Consider the following 8,212-nt stretch of genomic DNA (forward strand, 5'->3'; position numbering starts at 1 on the left):
AAAAAAAAAAAAAAAAATTGTCTTTTTTTTTTGAAATGGTTTCACTCTTATAGCACAGGCTGGAGTGCAGTGGCACAATCTTGGCTCACTGCAACCTCCGCCTCATGGATTCAAGCGATTCTCCTGCCTCAGCCTCCTGAGCAGCCGGGACTACAGGCATTCACCACCACATCCATCTCTTATTTTTAGTAGAGACAGGGTTTCAGCATGTTAGCCAGCATGGTCTCAATTTCTTGAGCTGTGATCTGCCTGCCCCAGCCACTCAGGGGGCTGGAATTACAGGCATGAGTCACTGTCCCCAGCCTTTTTAAAAATTTTTTTGTAGAGAGGGGATCTCATCATGTTGCCCAGCTGGTCTCCAACCCCTGGTATTAAGTAATCCTCCTGCCTCAGCCTCCCAAAATGCTGGGATTACAGGCACAAGCTACTACATCTGTTGGCAATGTTTATAATGAATCTGAATTTGCTAATGAAGAGGAAACTTTACCATTATTTTTCCCCAATGACTCCCAAGTCCTATTGGCAAATTGTAGCAAAAAAGTTTATTTGCTATTGTTTGAATCTTGAAATACAATTCCTCACTGATGTATAAAGTGGTGGTTATTAATCCATGCTAGCCCAATGAAAACTAATTTAAAATTATTTGTAAAAATGAGTCATTTTTGAATCTCTATTAAAATCTGAATACATAAATCTGTGCTAACACTGGAACTGCCTTCTCACTCTACATATAATTTAACTTCCAGCTTCAACCATCTGATGTTGAAATCTAAAGCACCCTCATGAGTTAATGTCCCTGCCAAATCATGCAGACAGACAAACAAGGCTGGTGGTCTTTAACTGGTGGTGACAGAAAAGGCTGCAGTTTAGTGCTTAAACCTGCACTTAGTGGTCACCTTTCTATCCAGGCAGAGTAACTAAGGAGAGCTATGAAATGTCAAAAGAAAAACAGAGAACAGGACAAAGAGGCAATGTCAGCCAAGCCACTGCAAACCGGTCTGCACCCTTGTATTTCAGCCAAGGGCAGGCAATCCAGAATTACAGACTGCTTTCCTTAACTGGACCAAACAGTGTATTTTTCCTCTGACAATCCTGTCAAGGGTTACATTTCACTGTACATAGTAAAATAGTAAGTCCACCCCGATAAAAATATTGTATGTCTCAGAAAATACATTAAAAACGACTGATTGCTTTTGCTTCGTCTTTTCTTCCGTGAATGTATAGGTGTTTGAGTCCTCTGTATTTCTTCTTTTACACAGGATACGGGCTGTTTGGAAACTATTTCATTATCTGTATCATCTTCATTCATTTCAGTCACTTCAGATTTTCCTCTCTCCAAAATGCTGGTGTACAAACTGGTGTGGGGCCCTGGATTCAACGAGTAAAGATTATAATACATAAATGTAGAACAAGATTATGACTGTACCCAAAATATCACCTCTCTTCTATTTTTACAAGCGGTACCCCATTATTTTAGGCCTGTTTCAATCTTTTGGTGATACTATTGTAAACAATAAAGAACTGAGATGCTTATCAAACTTAGTACAGAAATTCATAATTAATTGGAATATAGCATGTTCCATTATAAGGTGTTAAGCAGAAAATTGCTAAATCAACAATAAAGATCTACCAAATGTGACAATATTCAATTTGAAATCTTTAAATCAGAGTTGCAGAAACTGCCTTTCTTTCTTCAAATTATCTGTATAACACCTGGTGTCCGGAATATTGGAGACAACTTTACCTGGCTATCCACAGTCTTCTCAGCAGTGTCAAGAGTGCCTACAGCCTTTTCCTTCTTCTTACGTAAAACCTTACAATAAATTTTAAAAGACACATCGGCTTGAATATTGATCAGTTATAGTAGTCTTAAACGTTTTCCTACTTATCTTTCTCTAATATTGGACATGTTAAATGATAAAAAAAAAATTTTTACCTGGCCTTTTGTAGACTTCTGACGATTAGTTTTTGAAATACTTTTCCGTTTTCTGTAAAATCTTTAATAAAGAAATTATATATTAACAGTCTCATATCTTTTCTTTTTAAACTTAGCATTAGATCCTCATATATATTATCAGTAAATCCTCCCTAATGACACAGCATTTCAATTTAAAAAGCAAAACTCAATGCAGTGAATAATCTCAAGTATAGGGCAAAGCTAGGAGAAGCCCAGCTGAGGAACTGACAGAGCTGCAGAGGTTGAAGGGAAGGCCAAAATCTGGAGCTCACTGATTTCACAGAATCCTGAATTCAGGAGGGTGGAAGCAGGAAGAATGTGCAAAGGCAGGCCGCCCTCACCTCCCCTAAGTCACAAGGAAAGTTCAGGGAAAGCAGCGCTCGCATGCCTCTTTTCAAGCTTCACTGTCTCAGTTCCCAGATGGGTTCACAAGAGTACCAGGGCCTAAGGTTCAATCAGATTATCTACTTAAAAGACATTTCTGCTTCTGTATAATGGAAATAACAGAATCTGCTCTCATGTTTTAGGAAGAACCTACAATGTTTCAACAGTTTAGTCGGGCCAGGCACAGTGACTCTCGCCTGTAATCCCAGCACTTTCGGAGGCTGAGGTAGATGATCACCTGAGATCAGGAGTTTGAGACCAGACTGGCCAACATGGCGAAACCCCATTTCTACTAAAAATACAAAAATTTAGCCTGGTGTGGTGGTGCACACTTGTAATCTCAGTGACTCAGGAGGGTAAGGCAGGAGAATTGCTTGAACCTGGGTGGTGGAAGCTGCAGTGAGCTGAGATTGTGCCACTGCACTCCAGAATGGGCAACAGAGCAAGACTCTGTATAAAAACAAAAAAAATTCAGTCAAAAAACTGGCTGGGCATGGTAGCTCACACCTGTAATCCCAGTACTTTGGGAGGCTGAGGTGGGCAGATCACCTGAGGTCAGGAGTTTGAGACCAGCCTGGACAACATGGAGAAACCCCATCTCTAAAAATACAAAAATTAGCTGGGCATGGTAGTATGCACCTGTAATCCCAGCTACTTGGGAGGCTAGAGGCAGGAGAATCGCTTGAACCCAGGATGCAGGCTGCAGTGAGCCAAGGTTGAGGTAAGCACTAGGCTAGGTACTTTACGAGACACAGAGCCACCCCCTTCCCTCCCGAAAACAAATCACAAAAAAAGATTTCACGAAGAAATATTTACCAAAGAAGGAAAATCAGAATCGATTCCCTTTCTAGCTAGTTTCTTCCTGAGTAACCTTTCTTTCTTTTTAAATCGCTCCTCCATCCGTAGCTTTTGTGTTAGTGTCTGATTCTGATTATAACGTTTCACTGACGGATATGACGGCTGCTTCAATGGAACATCCAGTCTTTAAAGAGCTCTTTATGGACTTTCTTAGGTGGCATAAGACGACCTATTTTTAAAAAGAAAAAAACATAAAAAGTTTCAACCAAATGGTAGGAAAGGGATTTTAATGTTAACTTTGGAATCTCCCCAGTGCCATTCCTCACAGTCATCACGACGTGGCTGGGTACAGTGGCTCACACCTGTAATCCCGGCTTCTCTCACAGCAATGGGAAGTGAATAGAGAGATGCTACCTGGGCAGCCTTGTCAGCTGTGAACTTGGGTACCTAAGATGGCCACAGGACACCACAGGCACAGGGAGGCCAGAAACTTCGCTCTGCCTCCCAAGGGCAGCAGGATCTGGAGACGGATGCTCTCTGCACTCTGTGGACTGCAGGGTCGGGGCTGCACTGGCTCCTTTCTGCAGGATGAATTTCTAATCTGGTGCTGTCACTCCTCTACGCCTTCCAGCTTCTCTCGTGTGGAAGAGCTACAGCCACTGCCATTTAGATGGATTCTGCAATGCGATTCCTGACCTTTGCTGCTATCCCACTGCCCTCAGGATAAGTTCTGAACTCGCTGACTTAGAAAGCCTTCAGTAACCCGACCTGAAGCCTCTTCCTTTTCCCTGATCTCTTGCTACTTTTCCTCACATTCCCTCACAGCCAAATGGTCAGGCACCTCTAGTTTGGCATTCAATGTCCCTCAGCCAGCAATGGTCTGTCTTCACTTCTGTCCCTTCACTGGCTGGCTCCTGCTTAGTCTTCAGGTTTCAATGTCAATGCTCTTTCCCCAGATAAGTCTTTCACAGCCCATAAGCATGGGTTAGCTGCTCCTCCTGTGTGTCCCCAAGGTGGCTTGTCCAGTTCCATTTAGGATAAAAACAGCTCTCATGCTGGGAGATTTTAAAATTCCAATTAGAATCTGCCTGCGACACACACAGTGAAATCCTTGCACCATTCTGTAAGACTCATCCACAGAGGAAGTGGCATGTCCAAGCAGTTAAGCAAGCCGCCCTTCCCACCACAGTCACCCACCAGCAGCAGGCACCCAGGCAACCCTGCTACCACAGAGACAGGAGCACTTACACTCCAAGAGCCTTTCACCAAACAGGTAGTTGTTCATTGTTTCAGCAACTGTCTTGGCAACATCCTTACACTCAAACTCCACAAATGCGTAGCCTTTGCTGTTTCCAGTCTGCAACAGAGAATCTGCCACAAAAAGCAGAACAATTAGATTTGAATGCATTATTAAATTCCTGAAACCCCATTATTTTAAATAATGGATATTAGCCCCTTGTCAAACATTATGACACATTTAATTCTAACTTCAATTCACATATTCTGGAGACTGTTATGGGAAAAAGAAAAGATGTAAGAGTCTCAACACACAGCTGATTTTCTGGTATTCTTGGGATTTTCATTACATATGATAAACATACAATTCCTATGGCTGGAATTTATTCAACAACAACACCCCATTGTATAAAAGTCTTTAGTCGGGTGCTGTGGCTGACGCCTGTAATCCCAGCACTTTGGGGGGCTGCAGTGGACAAATCACGAGGTCAGGAGTTCGAGACAAGCCTAACCAACATGGTGAAACTCCATCTCTACTAAAAATACAGAAATTAGCCAGGTGTGGTGGTGTGTGCCTGTAATCCCAGCTACTCAGGAGGCCGAGGCAGAAGAATTGCTTGAACACGAGAGGTGGAGGTTGCAGTGAGCCAAGACTGCGCCACTGCACTCCAGCCCAGGCAACAAGAGCAAAACTTTGTCTCACCAGCATGGGGAGGGGAAAGACAGATGGTGAAGTGGCAGACAGACACTATAAAATCCAACCAAGTGTACCATCACTGTAAACCGATATAAATCTTTTGAGAAGTGATTTAAAAACATAAGTTATGTAATTAAAAGAAAAAAAAAAAAAACTTTACTCAGTAATTCCAGAATGTTGGAAATACCAAGCAAACAGTCAAAATTAGAGTGAGCTTGGCTTTACTACTCAAAAATGCTGGAAATGGTAAATTATCATGCATCTCCTCAGTGAGCAGGATTCTTATAAGACAAATGGCCAGAACTCTTCAAGAAAAACCAAACAAGCAATAAAGGGCAAGGAGACTATTCTAGATAGGCTTAGAAGCTTTAACAAGTAAACGTAATGCACAGATCTTGAGAGGGACTCAGAACAGGTAACAAAAAGAATAGCTAAAGACATTTTAGGGGCCAGGCACAGTGGCTCACGCCTGTAATCCCACCACTTTGGGAGGCCGAAGCCGGAAGATTGCTTGAGGCTAAGAGCTCGACACCAGCCTGGGCAACAGAGGGAGACCCTGTCTCTACAAAAGAAAAATAAGAAACATTACTCAGGCGTGTGGCACGCACTGGTAGTCCCAGCTACTTCGGAGGCTGAAGCGGGAGAACTGCTGGAGCCCAGGAGTTGAAGGCTGCTGCAGTTAGCCACGATCCTGTCACTGTACTCCAGCCTGGGCAACAGAATGAGATCCTGTCTCAAAAACAAAACAAGGCTGGGTGTGGTGGCTCATGCCTGTAATCCCACCACTTCGAGAGGCTGAGGTGGGTGGATCACCTGAGGTCAGGAGTTCGAGACCAGCCTGGCCAACATGCTGAAACCCTGTCTGTATTAAAAAATACAAAAATTAGCCGGGTGTGGCGGCCCATGCCTGTAGTCCCAGCTACTCGGGAGGCTGAGGCAGGAGAATCACATGAACCTGGGAGGAGGAGATTGCAGTGAGCTGAGATTATGCCACTCAACTCCAGCCTGGGCAACAGAGATTTCTTCTCGAAAAACAAAAGAAAACAAAACAAACATACATGCCAAAAACCATTTTGGGAACAACTGTAGATACACAAATATAGTGTATTATATACAATTATGCTGTGGTTATACTGAAAGATATGTCCTCATTCTCAGATTTATGATGAAGTATTTAAAGTATTATAGCTGCCCCTTTTTTATAATGGTTCAGAAAAAAAAGTGTGTGTGTACGTGTTTATATAGAAACAAAAAAATGAAGCTCATGTGTTAGGATGTTAATAATGGGTGAATCCAGGTGAGGACTGTAGAGATGCTCATCCCACTATTTCTTCTACTCCTCTATAGCCTAGAAATAAAAACACACAGCTGGGGGAACAATTACCATACCGCAATAGGGAAAAACATTTGCACTTTTCAAACTCAGAGCTTGACCTTTTTAGGGGGTAACAGAATCAGTTTAGGTCACAAGGATACTAAAAAAAAAAACAAAACAAAACTAGGCCAGTCGCGGTGGCTCACACCTGTAATCTAAGTCCTCTGGGAGGCTGAGGTGGGTGGATCACCCGTCAGGAGTTTGAGACCAGCCAGGCCAAAATGGTGAAACCCTGTCTCTACTAAAACTACAAAAATTAGCTGCATGTGGTGGCACGCACCTATAATCCCAGCTACTTGGGAGGCTGAGGCAGGAGAATCACTTGAACCCAGGAGGTGGGGATTGGAGTGAGCGGGATTGTACCACTGTACTCCAGCCTAGGTGACAGAGTGAGACTCTGTCTCAAACAAAACAAAACAAAACAAAAACAAAAACAAAAGCCTGACTAGAATGAAATAGAAAATCATCAAACAAAACAAGTTTAAACATTGTCTCATTTGACTTTTATTTCAGTTATGCTTACATGCATGTGTATGTGTGCTGGTTTGTGCTGTAAAACTTACTTTTCTTTTTTTAAACCCTTATCTTCTTTGTGATGGTGAAAACTTACTTCTTACCGAGAACCAAAGTCTGCAAAACACTCTTCCAAAAAAAATCTGCCTATACCTGCATAAAGACTTAGTAGCAGCTTCCTCTAAAGAGTTAAGAGTAGTAAAAAACCTAATGTTTGGGCTGGGTACAGTGACTCTCTCATGCTGTAATCCCAGCATTTTGGGAGGCCAAGATGGGCGGATCACCTGAGGTCAGGAGTTCGAGACCAGCTTGGCCAACATGGTGAAACCCTGTTTCTACTAAACATACAAAAATTGGCCAGGTACAGGGGCAGGTACCTGTAATCCCAGCTACTCAGGAGGCTGAGGCAGGAGAATCACTTGAACCTGGGAGGTGGAGATACAGTGAGCCGAGATCACCCCACTACACCATGGCTGCCTGGTGACGCAGTGAGACTGTCTCCAAACAAAACAAAACAAAACAAAAAAACAAAACCTAATGTTCCGTAGGAGGGTGGATAAACTTCAGTTGCCCAAGTAACAAGCAACGGTGATAACAAAGGCACTAGAGTTACAGGAATAATGCTCAGATTACTGAACAAAAAAATTCCGCTGAAGGACAGAAATAATAGAATTTTAAAATAATACTATATGTACATTTATAAATGTAGTAAAAACTTATATATAGCACTGAAAACTGAATTTGTGAATTTAATTCCCTACTTAAAGGAGAAGGTAAGAGCACTGGGAAGGGTACAAAAGGGACCTCAATTCTACCTATAATCTGTATCTTTAGAACAACTAACAGAAGATAGATGCACACCCTATGCCCTAGATGCTAAATCAAATAGGTGTCTATGGCTACAACCCATTAAAGTGTGGGGAAAAATAAAGTGGGTAGGCTAGGTGCGGCAGTTCACTCCCGTAATCCCAGCACTTTGGGAGGCCGAGGTGGGTGGATCACGAGGTCAGGAGTTCAAGACCAGCCTGGCCAAGATGGTGAAACCCAATCTCTAATAAAAATACAAACAATTAGCCAGGTGTGGTGGTGGGCACCTGTAATCACAGCTACTCAGGAGACTGAGGCAGAGAACTACTTGAACCTGGGAGGCAGAGGTTGCAGTGAGCCCAGATTGCACCATTGCACTCCAGCAGCCTGGGCCACAGCGAGGCTCCATCTGAACTAAGTCCGTGACTGCGACAGGATGGCCAAG

The 8,212-nt window shown here is 42.9% G+C and overlaps 1 pseudogene; it reads right to left on the reverse strand.

Annotated features, from left to right (window-relative positions):
• Positions 1-963: 963 nt before the first annotated feature.
• Positions 964-4,853, reverse strand: LOC108297962 (annotated as a pseudogene).
• Positions 4,854-8,212: the final 3,359 nt, after the last annotated feature.

The sequence above is a fragment of the Cebus imitator genome, unplaced genomic scaffold (assembly GCF_001604975.1).
Source record: "Cebus imitator isolate Cc_AM_T3 unplaced genomic scaffold, Cebus_imitator-1.0 Scaffold863, whole genome shotgun sequence".
NCBI classification, from domain to species: domain Eukaryota; kingdom Metazoa; phylum Chordata; class Mammalia; order Primates; family Cebidae; genus Cebus; species Cebus imitator.